Source organism: Pleurodeles waltl, chromosome 7, assembly GCF_031143425.1.
Source record: "Pleurodeles waltl isolate 20211129_DDA chromosome 7, aPleWal1.hap1.20221129, whole genome shotgun sequence".
Lineage (NCBI taxonomy): Eukaryota > Metazoa > Chordata > Amphibia > Caudata > Salamandridae > Pleurodeles > Pleurodeles waltl.
In genome coordinates, this window is record NC_090446.1 from 133,575,722 (window position 1) to 133,601,502 (window position 25,781).

Below are 25,781 nucleotides of genomic sequence, written 5' to 3' on the forward strand. Positions count from 1 at the left end.
TTTACTTTGTGGTTGTACAAATACTCCTTTTTTCATAAAAGCAAATATTTGCCTGGACAATCATTTATTGCTGCTGTGCGTATTTTGAGTTAGGAGCCTGTGTTCATCCACCTGTGCCTACCTACCAAAGCCCCCCCACCCACCAAAGAAGCCTTGGAATGCTCCACCAGCACAATCACTGGACGTCAAGTGATGGAGGGGTACTTGATACAGCTGCTCAGGATTCATAGTAGGATGGACCCCAGGACATCACTAGTAACGGGCCTCAAGCCCCATGGTTGGGTTCAGTAAACCCTACTTGTCCTGTGTCTCTCTGATCAGGGTTCTAACAGTCCCTTTGCATGTTTTTTCACATCCAATAAATACATGCAAAAAGTGTGAAGCTATATTTTTATATGGTGTTTGTGCGCACTCTCTTGCAATTTTATAAGCAGTGTAATTAATAAATGTTATAACCAACGTCAACAGTATTTATTTTCTGGCCACTCACAACTACTTCTCCGCAGCAATGATTTTATTCACAGAGTATGAGGTAGGCGCTGAGCTAGGGGCATCCATGTGGTCAACATAACTTGAGAAACCATAATATACTTCTCTTGACACACACACACAACCTACTTGTGTACAGAGGCTTACCATGCATTGGTAGGAAAACAGAGAAAGCAACAGGATCAGAAAAGACAGCTCTGGCTTTAGAACCAGCAGCAAAGAAGTGACTCACTGCATACACTGAGAGCAGGAAAAAAGTTGATGCTGTCTTCAGAAGTAGGGCATAGCGATTATTAATGCATTTTCTCAAAAACAGAATAAACTAGAAAAACCAGTGTCAGTCGAGACATGTGTTCCTTCGCTATTCAGGTCTGTTATTGCACCCAGCTTTACGATGTTAAGATTACAAGAGGACCTAGTGGCAAAGCTTTAAGTGGGCTGCGTTCCTCTAGGTCTCAGACCCGGTAGTAATTAAAAATTGACGCTGTAAAGGGTCCTTTTTGGGCCCTATATTAATGTCCTTAACTTTGAAGGTAAAAACCCTGATCGATTTCTGAAAAATTAATGTCAAAAAATTAAGGTAATCCATGTCAGTGATTTAGTTGTTATTTATATTTCACATGTTCTCTTTAATCTTGCATTGCCAAGCTGTTTCCAGGATGTTGTGCTTCTGTGTTTGTTTTTGTAGCATATTTCTTGTGTATAGTGCATACTTTTAACTAAAACCTCTCCAGATGTTCATAACAGGCCATGATTGAGACCTCTGGAATTGACGTTGAAGGCAGTTTCTCACAGTGGCTGTCATTGGGTCAAAAAGATGTTCAGAATATTTGGTCAACCGATTCTAGGCTTCTCTGCAGACCCCACAAGGCAATATCAGGTATTCCAGGTGCAACTGTGATTCTGTGCAAAAATGTATGAAGGCGGTACACAACTATCAGAATATTGACATGGTGAAAGTGAAAGAGAGTGCAGCACTTACAGGTGAGTGGGTGTGTTGTTTTTGAGGGCTGGTGAACTGAATGAGATGCAAGAAAGTGCATTCATGAGACAGTGAAAAAGAGGGTGCTGAAAAAAAAAATAGAAGAGGTATAAGATATGCAGATTGAGGAGATGTGGGGAGAAAAAGGATGTACATGATTAACATACAGTAAATGTAACAGGAGTGAATGAGTTACTCTGAAGACCACTACCCCTTCTGCAGCCTTCAGTAATGTTTAATTCACAGACTCACCATTTCAGAATTGAAATAGTTTGACTATTAATAAAGTACAACAAAATGATGGCTGCTATTTGCTACTCATTTATCTTAAACAGCTAAAAACCACTGACATAGCCAGTAGTCCTGGATAGTTTTAGGTGTATATTATTGTATTATACATATAGATGCAGTAATATAAATAAATGTATATCACCTCAGCACAGCATCAACACCAAGCTAAGGCTTTACCAGAACTGTGTTCTGTGAACACTCTTCTATGCATCAAAATTCTAGTAGATGAAAAAAGCGGCATCATCAAACTCTCAGTCTTCAACACCAGTAAGCTGAGAAGAATCTTGCACATGTTCTAGCCATAAACAATCTCCAACCAGGAACTGCTCACCAGATGTAAGCAAGAGAACCTGGACACCGTATTTATCAGAAAAAGCTGGCGATGGATAGGATGCACCATCAGAAGAGAACAAGACTCCATCCCAAGAACAGCTCTCCACTGGGTGCCAGAAAGAAAACGGAAGAGAGGCAGACAAAAAGAACACTAGGAGGTGAAGTGTACAAACAGCATCAAAGACGCTAAACTACAGCTTGGGGCACCATACAGAAGCATGCCCAGACAGAATTGGAGGTCCTTTGTTGCTGTGCTACAGCCAGAAGGCATAATGGGCAGTAAATAATTAATAACTGAAATCTCAGGGAGACGTCAAAATATCGGATGTCCAGCATACTTTGGGAATCATAGAAATATAGCTTGTGTTTAAGCCATGCTCTTAACTACATAGGCCAAGGCCCTTTTAGAGTCCCACCCCCTATTTTTATTTCATGAATCCTGTCCAGTGGTGGAGTGCCAGGGGTGGAAGTGGGTAGTGCCACTAGCAGAATTGGGCACACCTCTCAAGAAAGATTTTGGGCAGCATGCATTCACTTTCTTTACTTTTTTATTTTACAAATTGACCCCTGCTTACATTAGAATGCTCCTGGCTGGTAGGCAGAAGACCCCACATCTGTCTTGTGGAGGATGCTTAACTGACGCTGCCCATGCTGGGCGTTGGTAAAGCACAGCAAAATGCTTTCACCGCCCAGGAAAAGGCAGGGAGGCTTTGTCAATACTTACTGAGTTTTGCTGTACTACGGCCGTACCTCCCTTCCCACAAGTACGCGCTCGGAAGAAGATAAGAGACGCTTACTACTCCTCCACGGTCGGCCGTCCAATGGGAAATGGCGCTGATGGCCCACAGCGATTGGCCGGTGGAGAAGTACCGAAGGCTACAAATAGTACGGCGCGAGCGTCCGTAAGAGTTGCGAACGCTGTGTGTTTGACCGACCAATGAACGTGAAGGACCTTAACTCTGTAAGAGAACGGGAAACCGCCGTGGGCGGAGCGGATGGGATGGGATGGGATGGGATGGGATGGGGGTGGTGTAGGGTGCTTATTTGGGGATAACACAGTCAGGTGTAGATGTTGGGGGTCAGGGGTTCGTTTTAGGACCTAGATTTAGTCTCCTGCGACTGGGTTCTGGCTTTACAACGTCACCTGCTATCCAGGGGCAGCTGTGAACAAGACCCGCACACCCTATTGCACAAGGCTGATGGGTTAGGCTGGCGCGTGGGCGGAGGTTAGGATAAGGTCGTTATTCCGCCAAACACATTTTCCAGGGAGGCCTACAACTCTCGTCAGTTTAACTCATGTAGCGTTTTCTTCGGGTCAAACGAGAATGTGGAGGCCACCCTAATAGTTCTCGATCCCAGGGCTGTACCGCGGGCGGGTCTCTCCCGGCTCTAGACCGGCAGCATTTAAAAGCTACTTTGAAATAGGCCTTATATTTCGCCCTTAACTTTACAACAAACGTTTTTATCAACTTATGAAAAATGCCTTATGCAAACCACTAAGGCAACCCACGTCAGCGACATAGCTCCTGTTTATGCTCCGAGTGTCGCTTTATCGTGTCGTTTTCTCTGTAGTTTTCTTTTCTCGCATTTAATTGCTCTCTGATAGAGTGTAATGTTAATTGGATGGCCTTTGGTATCTGTTGTGAGGTTGCTGATGGGTCCTTATTACCAGGGCCACTGGAATTGTGACATAATGAAGCATATTTTGTAAAAGTTTTATTTCATTGTTTCATTATTTTTTAAATTACCAGTCCGGGCATTGGTTGCACCTCATTAGTACCAGTTTAGCTCCCAAATATAGTAATAAGCAACAGAAAGATGACCAGTCCAACTTTGCAAAGGGTCTTCCAGTGCGCTGCAAAACTGACACTGGGTTTTTATTAACTTTTGAACCGTTTGAGGTAGATTTTTTTTTTTTTTTTAATCTGAAGATTGAGGCAGTTGATGGGTTAAGTGGCGAATGTGACAAATCTATAGTTATGCATAAATTTGCGCGGCCGACAAAAAGCATAATTCTAGCGGCCTTGTTTATAACGCAACGTTGTGAGCCCTGAAGTTGAAGCTAAACTTGAGTTTCTCTCAGTGGGGGCATAAACGTGTTCAGAATACAATCTCATCTGCAGATCGGACAGAGCAATCGTCATAAATATCAGTTGTAATTGAGATTCTAAGCAAGATTGTAAAGGAGGTATTCAGCTGTTAAATCATTTACAAAACAAAAGTAAATGAAAATATAGTGCTTACAGGCGAATAGGTGCTTAGTGTGTGTAGTGGGATGATAAGAGGGGATGCAAGGAAGTGCATGCAGGAAAAAAACAAAAAGAATGCAAAAGAGGTAAGGTTTTAAATGTTTAAATATAGGGTTTCAGAAAGCTATGTAGGGAAACGGAATGCGTCACAGAGGCTTCAGAGGAAAGTGATGTGAAGAGTACATGAGTTATTGCAACTGTTCTGAAGGCCTGTACCCTTTCCACAGACCTTAGAAATGTTTAATTCAAGTTTTCATTCTTTCAGAATTGAAACATTTTCTGTTCAGACTACTCACAACAAAAATCCTTGTTAATCATTTGTCCGATATTGCAAACAAGCATTGGCAAAATCTACAGGTCTGGCTTCTTTTAGGTGCATTTGTTATTGTATGATATATCTGGATGCAGTAATGCAAAACTAGGACTCGATTCACAAAGAAAACCTGCAGTGCGGAGATCCTGCCACCACTGCAGTGGGGCTTTGCAAATCGGACCCTCAAAGAGGCACCCAAATGGTGATGGGATGACTCCCTTTGGATTTCACTGCTTTGGTCACACCCTTAATTACGTATGCCTTGCCTCTTGACAAGCATTCCAAAGAAGTTAGGCGATATCCCTTCTAGAGTCGCCCGTCTTATTCAGCCTATTTAAAACCCTTCCAAAGCCACACTCGCTGGATGGGTGAAATGGGGGCATTTCTGTAGTTTCCGGATGCAGCTTGTCAGACGATACACCTCACGCCCTGAAATCTTGTTTGTTGAAGTACAAATCAGAGGACTTGAGTTTCCCAGGCTTGTTTACCTTGGCTCTCCCCATTCAGGTTTTTCTTTGCTTCTTGGTGTTGCCGTCCTTTTTCTTGTATCATAAATGTATGGCCATGGTTTCCAGAATTCATAGGGCAAACATGGACTGTGAAACAGCAACTCACACAAGATTCAGAAACGAGAACAGTGACGAAGGTGGGGCTGATATCATGCTTGGGTAGGCTTCAGGTTAATGGCTCAGAAGTGTATTGAATGGTGCAGAAGAGACGGCATGATTCTGCAGTTTTTCCTCACGATTAAGCATGTTTCGTACTTGCCACATAATCTGCCATCTGCAGCATAACTGCAAGATTTAAAAAAAAAATTTTCCTAGGTCACAAAATTGAAAATCTTTAAACGTTCTGTACATGGGTGCCTTTGCAAAGGCTTACTGGTCACGTTTCTATTGCTGTATTCGGATGTTACACTGCTACTAATGAGGTCATGCATTTGTTTAGATATCAGTCCTTTTTTAAAATTAAAAAAGTGACTGCGTACTGCCTCAGGAAGTTCTGCATAGATAATTTGCATTGGGGAACAGGGAACAACGCCACAACACCCTTTGCTGTGTGGAAAAGGCCGCTTTATTGGAAATAGGTGCACTTACAATTAACCAAACCTTGGCCTTCGCCTTACAAAACTAAAACCTCACTATACATCCAAATCACCTATCCAAAATTCTCCCCCCTCCCCTACCCTGTCATACCACCTCCCTTTAATCTTAACCCTGCCATCTCTTCCTCTATTCATGTTTTTAATACTGTTTTCCCTGTCAAACCAGTTTTGTCTCCTTACCCAGGTCCTAATGCACCCTGACAATTGACTTTGTAAAGTATCATAACTGCGAACGCCAAATTTCCTTCGGTCTGTTCTGTCCTGCTGTTGTCCACCCCCCTTTATTTCTGAAAGTATCCTGCTGGGTTCGCTATCCATACCTATTTTGATTGTCATGTGAACTCTCTCTGCCTCTGCTCCAAGTGACAAAATACAATATCTCAAATCCCATGCACCTGTTCTCCTCTAAACTGACCTGTACCACACTTACCATTTCATAACGTCCCTTCTCCAAACGTTGTCCCTACCCTAGGTGGGTAGGGACAAACTTTTCCAGTCCCGTTTTTGCCACCAGGTCATTTTCTCCCACATGCAAAATCAAAACGTCCATACAAACACCTCGCACTGCCAACCTCTGTAAACGCAGTAACAATTCCTGCCATTTCATACCCCCTTTACCGCTGTGCGCACTTCATGAAAGAATGTCCCACAACCCAGATAGAAAGAAAAGTCCCATCCGGACCTGACACCACACCTGCAGGGGGAAAAAAACAAAATTGAGATCACTCTTGACCCCTGTTGCCGCCCCTGTCTAACTTACCTCCTAAAAGTGTCTGACTGCCACCACTCCAAGCCCATTAAGTCCTCTTTGCCCCATCCACTCCTTCCAGTCTAGGTGGTGACACCAATCCTAAGAGTGAGCTCTGAACTGTGCTGCCTCCTGTCTTATCGCTGTCAGGCCCTTCCTCGTGACAGCCAAAAGCTGGTATGGTGTGACCTTCTTTCCATTAGCATGTTGGAAGACCGCCCCCCCCCCTTGCCCCACTGTGCGCCTGCAATTGCTTCCTGAGGAATTTAGGGGCATTTCGAGGATACTGCTGGAGGACAACATCAACTCCTCTCCCTAACTGGTCAGTCTTGGAACTCGGGAGATGTATTGTTACAGTGCCTTTAGAAATGCACATCCTGCCATGTAATGCCCACCGTTCGTCTAGAGCCCAACAATTCGGAGACCCAGAACGCCTCAAACATCCAAGCCATAAGGGTCCTAAACAGCGCTTTACGCACATCCACACACACACGTCTCTCAAAACCCACAATATGTCCTTCAACATGGCCAGTGACATCTGTCCCTCCCTCTCTCCTGCCCCTGTCCTTAGCCCAAACTTCAAGAATCTGCTGACCCAGCTCCCCAGCCGATGGCTGGTACCCCCACAAAAGCTTTCCCATAAAAGCCAGTGCCGCCAGCCTACCTGCTATAGTTACCCTGGACTGTCCTCAGTCTACTAATCCCATTATAAATTGAACCACATCTTCCACTCTCTCCCTATGAAGATTTCTCCTACATGCTCCAGACCTCAAACTCTTGCCTCACGCTTGCATAACCTTTTTGCGTGGATGGGGACAACAAATTAATCAGCAAACGAAGCATCCTCTTGTGCCTATGCTCCACACCGCGTCTGGCATTTCCATCCTGCCAAGGTCCTTGTCCACGACTAACCCATGGAATTTCTCCCACTGTGAACGAGACAAAGCATCCGCAATGTCATTGTTCACTCCTGGAACATGCCACGACCTAAACAAAATGTCCTGCCATTAGCACTGCAACACAAACACCCTTGGCTACTGTAAAACTTGTACATCTCTTGCAGACTGCCTACTAACTATCTGCATAACAGCTAAATTGCCCACCCGAAACACTACCTGCTTGTGCTGCAACAAATGTCCCCACAAACAGACTGCCACCACCAATGGAAACAACTCAAAAGCTATGCTGCGCTCCCCCATCCTTCCAATCTGCCAGCCATTCCGCTGCACACCACCTGCCCTGCCAATAAATGCTAAATCCACATGGCTCCTGCTGCATCTGAAAAAATCTGCGCATCCCACTCCCAATCCTGGCATGCCGTTAAAGGACTCCAAAAATATGCACCACATTCGCAAGTCTTCCTACACACCTGCCTTGAGGCACACATGGTGGTGAGGCAGGGACTGCCCTGCTTAAGCCAGACCCAGTCTACAAAACGTCCTCCCTGCCCTCACCACCCTGCAAGCAAAGTTAAGATGCCCTAATAAGACCTGTACGTCAATCACTGTTACCTTGCTCTTCCGCAACATGTCCTGAATCTTCTGCAGCATCCCAACCCTCTTATCGTCCGGTAGTTGTGCCGCCCCAGTCACCATATCCAGCTCAATTCCTAAAAATGGTAAAGCCATACGGGCCCCACTGTCTTTGCAGGGGCTAGGGGTACACCCAGGTTCCCCAAAATGTCCTTAAGTTGCTGCAGTACCTCTGCACACCTTGGAAAATCTGCTGGTGCAGCAAAGAAAGTTGAGGTTATGTGTAACTTCTCTATGCCCTGTGATGGTGGTAAAGATCCATTGCAAACATGTACTAAAGCATTCAAACGGGGAGCAAGAAATGGAGCAACCCATCAGCAGCGCCTTGTCCACATATCACCAGCCCTGAAACTGAATACCCAACAACTCCATGCTGGGGGTGAACCAGCAGCAGTCGGAAAGCAGACTTAATATTTGTTTTTGCCATCAGAGCCCGTGGCCCCAGGGCCTCTATCATGTCAGTGGTCACGTCGACCGACACAAACTTTAGTCAGCTGTTCAGGTATGAAATCTTTGACCGAGGACCCCCTCAGCCAGGAAAGATGTTGGATGAACCTGTATTGTCCAGCCTCCTTCTTAGGCACAACCCCCATACGGGACATAAGGTTCTGCATTGTCCACACTGCAAAAGGGCCAGCCATGCGCCCTTCCGCCACCTCCTTTTACAGCTTTTGCCTAACAACCTCCTCCTTACCTCTCGCTAATCTGAGGTTCTGAGCCCACCTACGCAGTCACGGTCCAGTATATCCTGTACAGTCTGAAACCTTGGGTGTAAAACCTTGCATCAACACGTCAGCGTCTTGTCTCCTGTCATACCTCTGTAACCAAAATGTCAGTCTGTCAATGTTAACTGGAGTACGGGCTTTCCTGCATGTCACTGTCTAATTCTCTGTCCTCCCGGCCCTGCCTGCTGTCCCCCAAGGCTGGCCTGTCCCTGGGCCATTCCCGGCACAGATGGGTTGTGATGCCCGTAGCAGTCTGAGACTAGAGCACTCGTGTCTGAATTTACAGTACTTGTGATTGCACATACCTTGTAATCCCAACAAGCCCCTGTCCTTGTGGTCCTGCTACTGGACAAGGACGACTGATTCCTGCTGCTGCTACCCCCCCCCCCCTCCAGTGGGACGCTCCCAAAAGGGCCGATAGGTAATGTGGAGTCCACTAGCCGTAAAAACAGTCCTCCCAAATTTGGCTGGGCCCATGGTATGTTGCCAAAGGTCTGCGTATCTCAGCCCACTGAACCTGTAGGTCAGCTGCCATTCTAGTCCTGAACTCCTCATCGTAGTGCACCCAAGCGTACCCTCCAAAGTTTATCTGCGCTTTGCGGATTATAGCCATATATTTAAAAAGTGCCACTGACCTGTCTGGAGAGCGTTTGCAATAAACGCTCACAAAAATCAAAGGCAGCCGTCCAAGTCTCGATGGTGACGAGCACCTTCGGAGGCGTGGCAAACTCATTTCGTATTTGGAGCCCTCCTTCGAACTAACTTCCCTGTGTAGCAATTTTAAAATTTCCACATTCTCACTTCCATATCCTGTCCTTCATTGCCTGCATGAGGTGCACCCCCAGTGCCTTTGCCCATATAGGGCAATTTCGTTCCCTTCATGACCTGTCTTTTCTCCTACCTTAGTGGTTTGTCACACTTTCCTCCCCTTGCTCAATAGCCAGTGCCACGCTGTCTGTCACCGCCACGTTTGCTACATAAACACCTTTTACCAACCAAGCCTACCCAAGGCCCACACCATCTGTTGCCTCAGTGGCCACCGAAACCCCGTGCGCTTTCTTGCCATGCAAGCCCTTACCTGGCATAAAGGACGGCAGCCGCTCCCATGCCTTCTGCCTTATCAGCTGGGCTCCCTCCTGGGTGCCTCCGTCTGGCTGCACTCATCCTGTCCGGGGTTCCTGAAATAGCTGATCAACAGGGTTAAGGGTGCCCCTCTCGCCTGCTGGCCTCCCCACCAATCTTGCTCCTCCTGCCCCAACCCTTCCAAGATTTCCCCTTCCTCAACACTCTCGTCCCCAAAGTCCAACTCTGAAGTCTCCCCTGATGCGCCTTCATCCTCCCCACCACCTCCTGGCCCCAGGCAACAGTTCCCTTGCTTACCCATTGGCCCAGTTTATCGTCCCTTGACCTCGCTGTAGGGGCCTCCATCAGCGCTCTATAGCCTCCTGACGTGCCAGGACGCTGCCCCCTTAAAAAAGTGACGCTGGTGGGCACACAACCCCCAATGTCACACTGTCTCCGGGGAGCGTCTGTGGCCCTAACTGGCCTCGTCCCTTCCTCTGGTGAGGCCATCCAGCTGGCCACCTGTGGCCCCACCTTCTTTCCCCTGGGTTGCCAAGCTGCACCATGTTCACCTGGGTCATCACTGCTCTGCCCTGCTACCTCCTGCCAAAACAGGCCTTATGTGCCGGTAGTAAACGAGTCCACTGTTCACCCTGCGATATACTGTGCCTGAGCTCCCACTGCTATTGCTCTGTTCCCCCGTGGTCACCAGTGGCTGAGCCTCCCCAGCCCCCCACTGCACTGTCCTCGGAAGACCCCCATTTCCGAGAACCATATACCTGCTCAGGAACTCTTACTTGCATAGGCGGTGAGCAACTCATCACCATTCTTGTCCTTCTCCTCACTCGCTCCCCCCACCCCACTCTCCGGTCACTTTCACCATCATTCCAGACTAACATAGTTGGTCACTTCTTGGATACTAGGATCTTGATCCACCAAACTTGCCTACCCCTCCCTCTTCCTCTGCCCTTCCCCCACAAGCAACATCTCTAAACCCTGTCCACACAGGTCCTGAGCTGCCCCCATGCCTCCTTGCACCCTGCCACCCCCACCCCTGAATCTCTCCCAGCTCCCTTGCCCACCCTCACCACACTTCGTGCTGCTGACTGGCAGGGACTGGGCTTTCCCAGCTTGCTCGGACCCTCCCTTCCCATGCTGACATGCAGGCTGCGCCCAGGCGTCCTTCCCAAGCGCTGCCTGCCATAAAGCTCACCGGCAGTGTGTATTCGACATGCCGAGTCTTCCTCGGCATGTCTTCCAGCTGAGGGGAACCACTGTGCGCTCCTGTGACCCTCTGACCAGCCTCAGCACTGGGCGCACATTCCCCCCCCCCCCCCCCCCACCTTAGCTGGGCCTCGATGCTCCTCCCGCGCAGCAGTGGGGAACAAACCCACACTGCAGCTGCGATGCCTTGCGACTCCTTCCTGGCCAGGCTCAACGCTGACAGGTCCTCTTCCTGCACGGGTTCCATGCACCCAGCTTCCTGCAACAATAGCAGCACCTGCTGCACCAGGTCGTCGGCCATATGTCTTACAACTCTGGCCTGACAACCCGACCGTCCTGTCACAGAAATGCCTCCTCTCACTCTACCAGAGCTCATGCCCCAATACAGCCCAAACGCCGCCCTGGGCCATACCACCTTCACCAAAAATCCCTCTTCAATCGGCAGCCCCTCCCCTCCCCAGGGACCCATTATCTTGCGTCATGTTAGTTGAACCTGTTGCATAATTTGATAATGTTTTTGTATACTTCTGTGGCCTCGCTGACCTGGTCAAGCCCTTCTCTCCTGTTATCCTCACACGAGTGAAAATAATGCACCTAACAATGCCTAGTAAAATAAGTGGTTTCTCTCGTATTTCTGACCCACACACTTAGATTATGCAGTATATCTTGCAGTTCTAAGGGCACTGAATAAGTCAGATATTACCTACTGTTTTATACTGCACTTCTAAACATATTGGGTTTCTATCTTCCTTCAACACCCAAAGTACTTGGTTACACTTTTTTGTGTGGGTTTGTGAAGGCTCTCTGGTAGACAACTATGGGTCTCAAATAATTTTAGAAGTGACCATTCTACCAGCCTTCACTGAAGGTCTTGCGTGGGGAACAAGAAACAGCTAAATGCCCAGAGCAGGTGCACAAACCCTGCAGTTAGCACTCGAAGCGCTCGCAGTACATGACTTTTTTATTTATATTTTTTATGGTCAGGTTTTCATTCTCACTTATTTGTTTTTCATTTGGGCTGTTTCCTCCTTGGGTGCATTAGCTCCTCACTAGTTGCCATGATCCCCAGCATGTGAAATACAATTTTACGTATTGTGTGTCCACTAGGTAGCTACAGTTAAGGCCTAGTTTTTATAGAATTTTTTTGCTGTTGTCTCTCTTTGGTGCTGCTTGATGAATCTTCTCAAAACTTTCCCAGAAATTTGAGTTAAATCACCTGCTGTCTGGAAAGTTTCAGGTAATCAGTCATAGGGTGCTTAGGGAGTGAAAAAAGGAGCGTTTCCCATGTTAATTCTCTTAGGGATTTTGAACAGCGATAGTGCCCAAACCTCTGGATGAAATTGCACCAAATTTGACAAAGTTAGATCTTGGTCCAGAAAGAGGGGGGCGGGGGCGGGGGCGGGGGGGGGGGAGGGGGAGATATATTAACTTATAGTAATGAAAATTGTTAAACCCTAGAAATTCACTGGAAAAAAAGTTACAGGAACATTAGTTACTCAAGTAACTGTAACTCGTGCCCTAAGGTAACTAACTCACACCTTCACCATGCACTGCAAATTACCCCAGATATAACTGCACTCATGACATCTTTGATAACATCATTGATGATATCAATGTAATATTTGCAGTAAAATTTTTGAAGAAAAAAATGCATGGCGGAGGCGTGAGTCAGTTACTTGAGAACTATAACATGTGAATTTCTATGGTTTGGTGCGCTTAAAATGTGAGCCTAACTATAACGTCCCTGTGACATTTGTTTTAAGTGAATTTCGTTTTTTAAAATTATTTTTATTTTTTTAATTCCATTTACCAACTATGACGTCCCTGTGACATTTTTTTTTCTTTTCTGTGAGAAGATACTTCAGGCCTCAAAATCTACTTGCCCACCCACTATGGAAAGTCATATTTTATCAAGTCAAGCTATTTGTTGGAGCTACTCTCCCCTTCTGGCGTGCTGACAAAACAGGTGTTTTGTTACTTCAGAAAGTGAAGGAGCAGTAAAGATACCTTTAAATCTTGTCACATTGCTCTGTGTTCAGAGACAGGTCAAAACTCAGTTAGTTTGTCTTCCAATTAACTTTCCTTCTGACTGCATAGTTCCAGGATTTTGTAAGGTGAACAAAGTTATTTAAATGCTGTGTGCAAACATTTCAAAATATATTTCAGCATTTGTGAAAGACCATTTTCTGTACTTCTGTGTGATAAATTATTTAAAAAAATGAAAACACAACACTTTGCTTAGTGATGTGCAAAGGATGCATTTTTTCTGAAACCCAGTTGTCACGGATCATTTTTTAATAAACTATAGTTTTATCAGTAAAGCTGCATGTTAGTGGAATGTTTTTTTGGACATTTCTTGGAAAGTTACTTTCTGTAAATGATAGTGTGCTGCCACATCATGCTCTAGTAATATATTTTTTAAAAATTAGTGTTTAAACAAACTGAGAAACTCATACCCTGAGGAAAATGCTATTAGTAAACTAAGAGGCAAGATTTAGATCATGTGTCCCCTGTATTTTGGTTAGATTCTTATTATACATGACGCAAACATTTAGTCTGTTTACTCGAACAAAAGTTTTTTTTAAGAAATGCTGAGCTCACATATTTGAAGGTGTACTTGTATGTGAGAATGAAGAAAAAGGAGACTCTGTAAACTAAAATATTTGCCTCAGGTCACACAATTTGTGACCAGTTTATGGGTCAAGTACATTAGTTAGGTTGAGTAGATTATTCAGGTTACTTGACCTGCAGGTCTAGTAACAAACTTATAATTTTTGAGGCCTGTAAACGTTTGTGTGTGTGTGTGTATATATATATATATATATATATATATATATATATATATATATATATATATACACATAAATCGAAACATACATATATTCATAATAGTGTGTATATTTCGTGCATGTTGCAATCTGCTACTAACCTTCCATAACAAAGGCTGTGGACAGCCTCTACGAGGTATGTGGAGTACCCTTTGGTACTCTTAAACCAGCCTGTGTGTGTACTCACACCCCGCCATGCAGTATTCTCATAACTAATTTCATTGCTAATGTTGTAGTGATGTCACATTTGGGGTAAATGGCAGTGCATGGTGTGGGCATGAGTTAGTTACTTAGGACAACTTGGAGACAGTTAAGCTGTAACCAATGAATTTCTGTGGTTTTTACAGTTTAAAAGTTCACTTTGTTTTTTAACATTTCACCTCGCCATATGTTAAAGCTTACATTTTTCAGTAAATTTCTAGTGTTTAAAAAAAAATGTAAAGTAATATTTTATTACCATAAATAGTCAACCACCTTCCCCAAATGACTTGTGGCCAGGCCCTGTTTCAACTCCATCCTTATGGTCAGTGGCCAATTTAGGTGCTAGGGACATTACATATTCCTCATTCATCTGGCATTGAACAAGGTAAAAAAACTGGATGCCACCAAATACTGTTCCACTAGATTTCTATTATGACAATAGTGAGCTATTAAATTATTTCTAATCTGGTTTTAGGGCTGCAAGGTACAAATGTCAAGGAAGCCTGTATTTTGCATTGTCTGCTTCAGGCAGAACTCTGCATAATTCCTCTTTTCTTGAGTCAATCAAGATGAGACCCAGAGAGCAAAATTAGAGCAGAACTATTAGTAATAAGTTACTCAATCTTTGAAGATATCCATGATAAGAGGAAGCAAATTCCGAAGTTCTGGAGTGGGGAATGAAATCTGCAAGGAGTAATCTCAAGGAAAAGCTCTGGGCAAGCTAAATTGATGCACTAATACTGGTTGGAGGCACTGGCACTGCAGAAAAATAGAACTACGGAGGGTTAATGAAATGGGGATGGTATAATACTTGCCTGAGTCTTTAATAAAAATCTAGCCTTTCTGACACCAGAGCAGAAGCTCATATACGCTTGTTCAAAGCAATGATATAGCAGATTCAGACAGATGAGCAATTGGTTTACAATAAAAAGTTCTAAACAGATTGTTTGACCATTCTGCAGACCTGAGAATATCATGTAAACCTACACCTTCCCAGAAAGCCCTAGAGGCCATAGCCCCTCTGGCTGGATGGCCACCAAATGAATCTGTGCTAATGACAGCCAAGGACATGATCCATCTAACCTATTGGGCCAAGGTGGGAGCGGAAACAAGCTTGTGGGGGCTTTTGAAAGGAAATGAGGAGTTGGGAGATCTGCTGTTAGACAATTGCCAACACAACTTATGTTGAGAAGAGAAAGATGGGTAATGTACTATCATTAGGCTAATTTTAGTGGGTCTAGTAACTTGAAAATAAACACCTAGGGAAGTGTAATGAAGAAAAATCTAGTGTTTCAAACACTTGAGCAAAAGCATAGTTAACTTTGCAGATAAGTGTTTGAGAGCGATTAGCATTTACTATCTATGAAAACCTATGTAAAACCAAATTGACTTCCCTCATGGTTTTATACTTGGGAACAGGTTTAGCAAAACTACTCCCTGTTAAAGGCACTGTACCAGAGGATGCTCTCCGATAGGTCGTCAGTCTACTCTAACATGCTTGGTAGAAATCTCCAATCTGTAGGTATTAGTGGTACAGTAGGCATTTCCTTGTGAGGCCAAAAAATCTAGGAGATTAACCACCAAAGTCACACTTGCTGAAAGGAGATCAGAATCCTTGTCCAAACACCAGACCAGCCAGGCTGACTTGTAGATGTTTGCTGTGTCAGGGGATTGCAAGATTGCTGAGCAAGCTAGAGAACGTCCTCTGAAATTCCTGGTTTTCTCCAGAAAACCCTGAAATCCTTCATGCGGGAAGAGGGGGTCCTCTAGAATGAGGTTGTGACAAAGACCCTGAGGGTTGAGAAGCAAGTAGGTTAAGGGAGGAATCCAAACTGGAAAATCCAAAATTAGCTGCAACAGTGTTGGATGCCAAAGTTGAGCCTGCCAACTGGGGGTGATCAGAACTAAAGATGACTGTTTGCAAACCTCTGTGAGGACTTGGCCAATGAAAAGGAGGGAGGGGGCGCATAAAGAAGGGACTGGGGCCGTGGCTTGAGAAACGCATATACAGCGTGAGCCAAGGGATATGGTCTCAACTAAAGAATGAAGAGTTGGGAGTTGATATGGGAGGCAAAAGGATCTATTGAAAGTTACGAAGATTGAAGAAAGACAATTGAATACTGAAGGATTAAGCTTCCCGTCGCTTGAATCCTGAAGATGTCTTGACAACCAGTTGGCCACCACATTCAATTTGCCTGGAAGACATTTCGCTTTGACAAATGTTGCTTTGGAGACAAAATTACCAAAGATTCTTGGCAAGAATTGCCAGAGGTTTGGCCCTTTTACCTCGAAGATGGTTTATGTATGTGACCGACAGGTTGTCCATTTTACTCTTTTATAAGGGCATGGATGGCAAAGGAACCTACAAGCTTCTCTGAACAGTTGATGTGCAAGGATGACTTCTGAAGAGACCATGTACCTCCAGTCGAGATTTGACCACAATTTGCACCCTATCCTGTCTAACTTTACTTCTAAGACAAGATCTGGGGCAGTGGAGAAAATCATTCTCCTATTCTAGGCGTTTAAGTGACTGAGCTACCTGAGGAGTTTTTCTCTGGGCTTACTGGGTCTGAGTAAGCCAGACCCTTGCACAGATGAAGAATCTTCAATCTTTGTAAGGCCTGATAATGGAGTGGACCAGGAAAGATGGCTTGAATGGAGGAATCTAGCAAACCCAATAGCAGAGCCATAGATCTGAGGCAACAATGGGGGAAGTACTAAGGTGTGACATAACTTTTTGATTAAGGCAATCTCTTGTTGTGGGAGTTGGGGAATCAAAGCGTAGGTGTCTGTTACGAAGCCCAGAAATTCCAAATGCCCTAAAAGAATGAGGAATTTTGAAAATTGGGGAAATGTCGTCTTAATAGAAGTTCTTGACACAGATGCAAATGAGGAGATAGTTTGTCTTGTCATGATCAAAATGTTGTCTAGATAAACAATGAGACTAACGACCTGAGAGGCTATTACTGGTTTGAGCATCTTGGTAACACACCAATGGGCTCGAGAGGCCGAAAGGGAGAGTTTTGAAGCAGAAAAAAGATTGGCCCCACTGAAGTTTAAGATAATTCCTGTAAGATGGTTGAACTGGAACAGCCCAGGATCTTAAAGATCCAAGCTCATTAACCAATCGTCCCAAAGGAGTAGGTCTCTGAGATGAACAGTTTCCATCTTGAAATGATAAACTACAAAATTGTTAAATCTTCAGATTGATGACTGGATGAAATTTTTGGATGAAATTTTTGTCCTTTTTGAGAACCATGCAGATGGTGCTAAGGAAATCTGAAGGGCCGAGTGAAGTTTGCTTAATAGCCTGCGTTGAAAGAAGCAATTGCACTTTTTGAACTAGTAGAAACTGTTTCTGTGAAAAACAGAGGGTTGGGCAGACAGGACTGCACCAGAATCTGATACAGATCTATGGAATAACCCTGAATCACCCAAGTATCTGAGGTGAGGGGCAACCAAGCATTTACACTAAGCCAGTCTGCCTCCTATGGGAGGAAGGCCAAAATTGAAAATGCTTCCCTGAGAAATTGGGTTAATAGTCTTGATGATATTCTTGCTGGGAGCCTTTATTGAAGGTGCATCTATGGGGGGGCTGGCCCCTGGACGGGTAGCCTCCGGCAAAGAGACCCCTTCCTTTGTCTGCCCTGCCAAAAACCTGAGAAGAAAATATTTTTCAAACAAAACTTGGACTTGTCTATAGTAGCAAAGGTGGACATGTTTGCCCAGTTTCTTGACTGAGATACCCAATAGAAGGCAATTGGCTAGTGGACCCTCTTCTTGAGTTGCAAGGCTACTTAGCTTAGGGTCTTTTTTTCAGTAGGAGACTTTTGTCTGAAGAGATGCATTAGTATTACCCAGGATACAGATGGCACGCTGTTCCCCATAGATAGTATTTTCAGGTCAACTTGTCCACCCTCCAGTTTTCCCTCCTCAGCCAAATCAGGATTCTGGTCAAGGGACCAACTAAATCCAAAATCCTGTCCTGGCAATTCGACCAAGCCTAAACTCCTTTTCTGGGCTCCTTGCCAAACTTTGTGAAAAACAATAACCCATTAGGGTCCATGATGGGAATATCGGCCACTTTATTGGGAATGGATGGACAAAGGCATTTGGATTTTAGTTTATTTTTGAAAGATTTATCTAGGGCATGTTGAAGTAAGCCTCAGCAAGGCCTACTAGTGCAAGGGTTCACCTTTCTCTGCACAAAGTCCTCAGACCATGTAGGAAGAAGTTGGCACAGGAACTGAAATAAGACAGTTTATTAACCTCATGAGGAGGTACTACAGTTCAAACAGCACCCTTGGGTAATGTCTGAAGTAGCACACTGAACTGAGAGCATGGTCCTTTTATACCCACGCAGGGGTTAAAAGGAGGTGGTACAATTATAGAAGCAAGACTTGTATACATGTAAGGTCATGTGGAAAATGCACAGTCGACAGGTAGGAGGAGCTAACAGTTTAAGGACTAACTGCTGCAGACCTTACTGAGCATGTGCGAAAGTGGAGATGCTAAATATAACTTGTCACTAGGCAGATTTCAAGAGTAGTTAACAAAGGTAGGACTGAGCACATGGCAGCATGTGGCAGAGAAAGTGGCTGCCATGAATACAAAATGGATGCCATGAAATGTTCACAATAGTTACAAATACAGATGTCTTCTGCTAATGCTTTAATCTAATCGCTGCTAAACTACAACAGGGCATGTCAAATGAAAAACGATCAGGAAAATGCTCGGAAGAGAACCACTTAGTGGAGTGGGATGAGTTAAAACGGGGTCAAACATAGGTTTGCCTAAATTATCAAGATCATTGGACAATGGGTGAGAAACACCACTATTGGAAAGAAATGTTATGCCTTTTCTGTCAAATGATACCTGATTTCAGGGATGGCTGCTGCCTAACTCAAGCAGTGGGGCTGACTGAGTAATAAAATAAATAAAAAGCACTTACCTTGCCTCTGTCCCTGCCACCCCGTGCTCCTTCTTGTGGTCTCCCAGCATTCACTGCTGGTACACCGGCACAGGCTCCCCAGCAATCCTGGTGCCACTTTCATGCAAAACCTAGCACAAAAGCAGCACCAGGATTGGTCTGAGCTGCAATGATGGCCGCTAAGACACAGCTCTGGGGTCTGTGCAGTTTCTCCTGCCCAGCTGTTCAACACAGCTGGGCTGGTGAAAACTAAGTGTGCATGTGTCTGGCCGGCCTCAGACAGCTGGCCAAACACACATGCGCACTTAGGTGCTCTCCCCACCTCCCCCTTGCCACCTCCTGTGGCCCAGCCCCACCCTTCTCTGCACTGCTGGCTGTGGCAGAAGCAGAAAAATAAAATGATAGTATACTATTTTTATTTTTCTGCTTCTGGCTCAGCCAGTGGGGCGATGCTCCTTTGTCATAGCGTCCTGTGAATTAGTAATATTAATGGTAGAGGAGGAGGGCTCTGTAAAAGAAACCTCTTGGGTGGGAGGACCAGTATTGTAATGAATGTCTATAGAGAGCACACTGAGGTGCTGCACATTCCTTCTTTACTTTTTTGTTTTGAGAAGGAATGTTGAGGGGGAAGCATAATGTTGCTTTTTTAAATGGAAGCATCCAGTGACTTGGACACGTTCAGCATGGAGACAGATACTGCCTACTGTCCTGAGTTCTTAATGAAGGATTTTGCATTTTCCCTGATAGTATGAGAAATCATTTTAGGACATTAAGCATGTAAAACTGAATAAAATGTAAAGGGGTCTGAAAGGGTTAAAATATCAAGAAAGGGTTTGAAGAGTTAAATTAAGCTGAAGGAGGAAACTCCTTTGATGGGAAGGGCCTACAGAAGGGAAAAGTGTCCAGAGACAGGGCCACAAGCAGGGGAGTCTCACCGGCAGAAATAGACTGTAGTGCACTGAGCTGGATGCTTATAACACACAACTGTAAACTCAGGGAAATATCTGTGAGCAAGAGCAATCGGCAGCGCTGACAAATGAAAAGCCCACGCCAAGCAGAAAGATGTTAAAAGGAACATTCCATGAAGTGCTGCATTTAAAGAATGAGCGCGCTCGCCAACCCAGTAAGAAATCAAAAACCGATATAGATTGAAAAAGCATAAAAATAGTAATACCATGCACTGATAATAATGAAATTTACAAGCGGAGTACTTATCTTGACTGCAAGCATAAAGAAAAGAGGAATTGTTGCTCTCAGTAAGGATAATTATGGTGAATGAAGTCATTAGGTATTCTATTATGATTATAATGGTGGTAGTTCTTTTCCCATGTTTTTTTTGGGTAATGTAATGTTTCTCTCTTGGCTGCTGTATAATAAATGCAAGAAAAGATGAGCATAATATGAGCCTCTGGTCTCTTATAAAATATTTAGGACCAGGCAAGAATAACTGGTTTTGGTGGTGAAGGATGACCACCAACTGGAAAGGGGTGTGGAAGCATGAAAGGTGTTCTCCAGAAATTTCATCTGAAAATTAGATGGGTTCCAACATTAAATCAAACTGAAGTTTGCTATTTGTAGGAAGCTGACTCTTTATATAGTGGACCAAAATGAGGTACACTGTGCAGAGTCTAAGCAATCACTAGAGGTATTACAGAGGCACAAATGACATCCCAAATGCTGTGTAGTGTGGTTGAGCAGTTAGGCATATCAGAGGGTAGTGCTAAACATAAGGCACACTCCGTGAGATACACACTGAGTAAAGAAATCCAATTAAATTCATAAAAATACATGTACCTTTATATTAATTTAGATACCAAGATCACCGGAATCAGGTGAGTACTTTATGAGTTATACATTTTTTAATTTTGCAGAAGTGCAAGATTTTTTTTCAGATGCATTGGTGTCTTCCTGTGGCTGAAGAACAAGCATACAGGTATAGTACAGCAACTTACGGGAGCAATCTCCTAGACTTAGAGTAGGTATGGGGCAGGGTCCAAGGCCACACCACTGTTACCTCAGGCGGCACTGGGAAGGCTGGGTGCAGCAGTGCAGTTCAGAGTCTGGTGCCCCGTGCAAGTCTGTGGGGATCTGTCGGGTCATAAAGGTGCTGCAGGGATGGACTGAGTCCAGTCCGGGTGAGCCACCAAGGGGGTTTGGTTCTTGCGATACAAAGGGACACCATTGGTCCTGTACTCCTCGGTCTTGGGTGTTCAGGTGCAGAGATGGTTTGGACCATCTGGTTTACTGTCACTGGGGGCAGTCACAGTGGAGGGGGCCCACAGAAACAGACTGCAGGTGTGGACTGGGGGGTTGGGTCCACTCTGGCCGAACCAACAAGTGGGCTTGTGGTCTCGCAAGCCTGGGGGATATAGGGACACCAGTGGTCCTCTACTCTTTGGTCGAGGTGCAGTGGATCATTGTCAATCACCAGAGGTGGTTGTGGTGTAGAGTGGTCTGTAGAATCGGGCTGCAGATGCTGTCGGCAAATTCAGTGGGCAAACGCAAAGTGGATTTTGTCTCTGGAGGGCCTGGCAACCATGTTGACACTTGGCACACGTCAGCTCTTGCTAGGTGGCTTGGGTGCAGTGGTGATGCCCGGCATCAGGTTTTTGGTGGTCCCTGTCATCAGTTCTTTCATTGGGTGCCTGTAAATTCAGGGAAGCAGCTCCTGCTCCAAGGAAGTTCCTGGTGATTTGTGAAGCATTGGAAGCTCTTCAGTTTTCTTGATGGCGGCAGCGTAGGTCAGTTGCTGTTCAAGGATTGGGTGCAGCAGGCACAATAGCAGGGTTGACATAGTCTGTTGTGCTTCTTGGTTTTCCAGTTCAGCAGGCTTCTTGTCCACTCCTTCCTTTGTATCCAGTGAGGACCTGAGGTCCTGGTATCAGGGGCTCCCGTAACCACTCAATTTAGTGGGCGTTGAGGGGAGTGAAGGGTAGTAGCCAAAGGGCTACTTACCCTTGGTCACTACACCCCCCTAGGTGACAACTTCCTGTGGGAAGGGGGCATCACCCTCTCCAGAGTTCCTAAATTCCACCACACACAAGATGGTGGAATTTCATCGGCGTGTCCACTTCAGGCTGGTCACACTAGGGGTGTGTTCAGTCTTGAAATGTAATACACCTCCTGCAGGCCTAATTTTCCCACCTGTCCAGATGCAAGATGGGCCCTGGGGCAGGGGGGGTCAGCATCTCCCTCTTGAGTAAGGCTTGTTCTGCATACCAAAGGTGGTGGGCTTCGATTTGCAGGCCCTCCTGTTGGGAGGGTGTCATACTCTCGTCTGTTGATGGCATGCTGTTCAGAGCAGGTCAGTGAGCTCACCAGCAGTTGGTAGGTTTTCAGGTGGCACCTTTAAGGTGCCCTCTGGGTTCATGTATTAATAGATCAGCACTGGAACCAGTGAGGGTGTAATAATATGACATGTTAGATACCAAACATCCTTGTTTTCAGTGAAGCCATCATGTATCCGGGAGACTTGCATTGACCAGTTAGTCCTCTAAATCATAAAGTTACTAGACCTGCAGGTCGAGTAACTAGAATAATCTATTTGACCATAACTAAGGTACTTGCCCAGCAAATGGGTCTCAAATTGTGAGATCCTAGGCAAATATTCTAGTTTACAGAGTTGCCCTTTTCTTCATTCTCAAGCGTGTACCTTCAAATATCTGAGCTCAGAATTTCTGCTGTACAAAGAACGTATGTTTGGTTTAATAGACTGAACGTTTGCTCCATGTATAAAAAGAATCTAGCTCACACAGGGGACACATGATACATTACTAATAGAATTACTACCAGGGCTGAAGTGTATTTAGGTTTGTTTAAACACTCACTTTTAATAAGTAATACTAAAGCATGATGTGGCCGCACACTGTCATTAACAGACGGAACATTCCTAAGAAATGTCCAAAAACCTTCCTGTTAACTTGCAGCTTTACTGATAAACTACATAATGCATTAACAAACCCCCACAAATTGTTGCACAAAACTTTTTATTCTTTACACATCAAGTAAAGGGTTCTGATTTGTTTTCATCCTATTAAAATATATTTTATCACACACAAGTCAAACAATGGGCTCTCACCTACTACAATATACTTGAAATGTTTGTACAGTTGATTTAGCTATTTAAATGTTAGGAAAAGTGATAAAACCCTGGAAATCTGTAGCCAGAAGGAAAATTAATTGTAAGACAAGCTGACTTTTGACTGCTCTCTGAACCCAGAGCAAATGTGACAAGAACAAGATTTAAAGGCCTCTTTCACTTTCTGACTGAACAGAATACCAGTTTGTCAACTTGCCAGAAGGGGCGACTAGTCCCTAAAAATAGCTCGACCTGATAAAATGACTCCCCTTAGCTAGTGTGCAGGTAGTTTTTTTTTTTTTTTTTTAGGCCTGCCAGTGTCCAGCACATGTATTTAAAATAGCGTCACTGCACACCTTGCTATGTCTAATAATCAACAAAGACCTAACAGAGGAATATCTGCTCTTGTAGATATGTCCACACATGCAATATAGACCCTGCTTTAGGGCTGCAAGGCCTGCTGTAGGGGTGACTTGCAAATATCACATGCAGTGTTTAGGGGACATGGCACACACTGTGGGCCAAGACATGCATGAGGTTGGTGCTGGGTCCCTTAAAGTAGTACAAGGTGTGCTGCAGCTCTTAGGGGCCCTCTTCAGTACCTATGCCCTAGATACCAGGGGCACCGTTTACTAGTGACTTAGAGGTATTAAAGGGCCTGGTCACTTGGGGATCAAGTGACCAGGTGTCTTGTTTTGGTGAACGAACACTGGCGATGGGGACCTGGTTATCAGAAACCCAATGCACTTCAGTCAAAGCTGCATCAAAAACAGGCAGAAAGTGTGTAAAGGGGAGGAGGGGGGACTGTAACCAGAACCTAGCTTCCTACCATTCTGTTCCCAAATGTCAAACGAGGAATATTTAATTTGATATAAAGGGAAGAGCAAAACATCTGGATATGCCCATAAGATCATGTAATAGAACCTATTTAGTTCAAATTGTCATTTAGTTCTGTAGTTATGCCCCGTAGAACACCATATGCAGGATCTGTACTGATCCACATTGCCTAAATGACAAGAGTACAGTGCCACCTACTGTGAATGGTCCAGAAACGTATTGCCACTTTTCTGCAAAGTTATTTTCAACATTGGTTTGCTATGCTACATACCACCATATAAGAGCACCAAAGTATTCATAGTCTTTGAATACATCTTGCTGCATAAGCAATAATGCATTTTTTGTGTATGTGGATTGCTGCCCGCTTTTTGCAATGAAAGATGATTATCTGAGGCTAGGATTTTGGTAAGGATTGCTACAGTTCAAAACTATATGATGAGTAATATTATTCTGTTGACACCTTTGTTTCGCATTTAGCTGTTAATAGTCAATTAGACTAAAACGTATGTCAATAGATTTTAAGTGTCTCGCTAGAACTTTGGAGTCTATGCTACAGAACACGAACAGTAGTATCTAGTCTCCATAACTTCAGTGATTTTGGCTCCTCTATGGTTTATCACCAGTACTTTCACCATAAATGTTTGCAGCCACAATGGGGTGGTGAACTGTGGAGGCACTCTGCTTTCATAGGCTGTTCATTGGAGATGGATATTAGACTGTTGCAGTGAAATATCCATTGTAAGCACAGTGGCAATTTTGAGGTGATGCGCTTTGTTTAGAAGGTCCTATGTGAGTGGAGGAGGAACACTACTGAATGTCAGGCCACACTGACTGAGATGCCTATACTCTTCTAGACAGGGATTGGCAAAGTAGACATTCACAGCTCTAATCCAGTGATAAAGGAGATTGCTGGCTATTTTTACAATGTCAGATCCTCCCAGCTACCCCAGACCACTGCATTACACTTTTTTTTTTTTTTTTTCCTCCCCAGGACCTCTTTGGATTCGCTCACTACAACCCAGCAGAAGCGCCCCTCATCACTCCATAAATCCTCACAGATTTTGTTTGCTTCAAAGAGCTGGCTTTACTAATCCATTCAGCTATCCACATAAAATAGATATATTCTTTGCAGTAGGCATAGTAACCCTCTGTGCTACTTTAAGGTGAGTCAAAACTGCCAAGAGACACAATTCCAGTCTCTCTAGCAGGATCATTAATCACAAGTTATCTTGACACATTAACTGCTGCCTGAAAGCTGGATGCACAAGGAACTCTGCAGCAGGTGCTTTTAAATCGTAAGTTATTGCTAAACACAGCACCCCCCTGATGTCAGTGCACCCCCTCCAGGGCTGCACTTGTCCCACTGCCCTACATCTGGCACTGAATCGCATACTAGTTGGCAGTTTGTCTATTCAGGTGAAAAACAAATGGAGCAGGAGATGGAAACCACTTTGTTCAGCATTCAGTAATTGAGCCAGACAGCCTGCCAAGGCCCACCAAATATACCGCTTGTTTGTGATCTTGTATTCCTTCATCCATTCTATTTTCCCAAGTTGGTGAAATATCCATCACTGAATGAGCCCGGTTTCACCTGAATGAGTTTCATCTTGTGAGCACCTTTGGTAGGTGCTAAAATGAAGGTATTTTTAGAGGTTCAGTTACAAGATCTGGCTCGAGTGCCTCGCTATCCCCTACAGTTCATCCAATAAATACACATGTTTAGGTACAATCGCCATTTAGTCACTATTTTTAGGACCTTTATACATGGAGGTAGTATTGCCCAGCACTGTTCTCCACCCATAGTTCTGACTACAGTAGTTGTATTGCTTGATGTACATACTCTCTAGTCCTTCT

General features: G+C 44.6%; 1 protein-coding gene across 1 annotated transcript in view; it reads left to right on the forward strand.

Moving 5' to 3' along the window:
* Window positions 1-3,003: 3,003 nt before the first annotated feature.
* Window positions 3,004-25,781, forward strand: part of LOC138303865 (targeting protein for Xklp2-B-like) — a 63,763-nt gene continuing 40,985 nt past the window's right edge. Inside the window, exon 1 of the mRNA XM_069243365.1 lies at window positions 3,004-3,056. The gene's annotated coding sequence lies outside the window, so the exon portion shown is untranslated. The remainder of the gene's footprint in view (window positions 3,057-25,781) is intronic.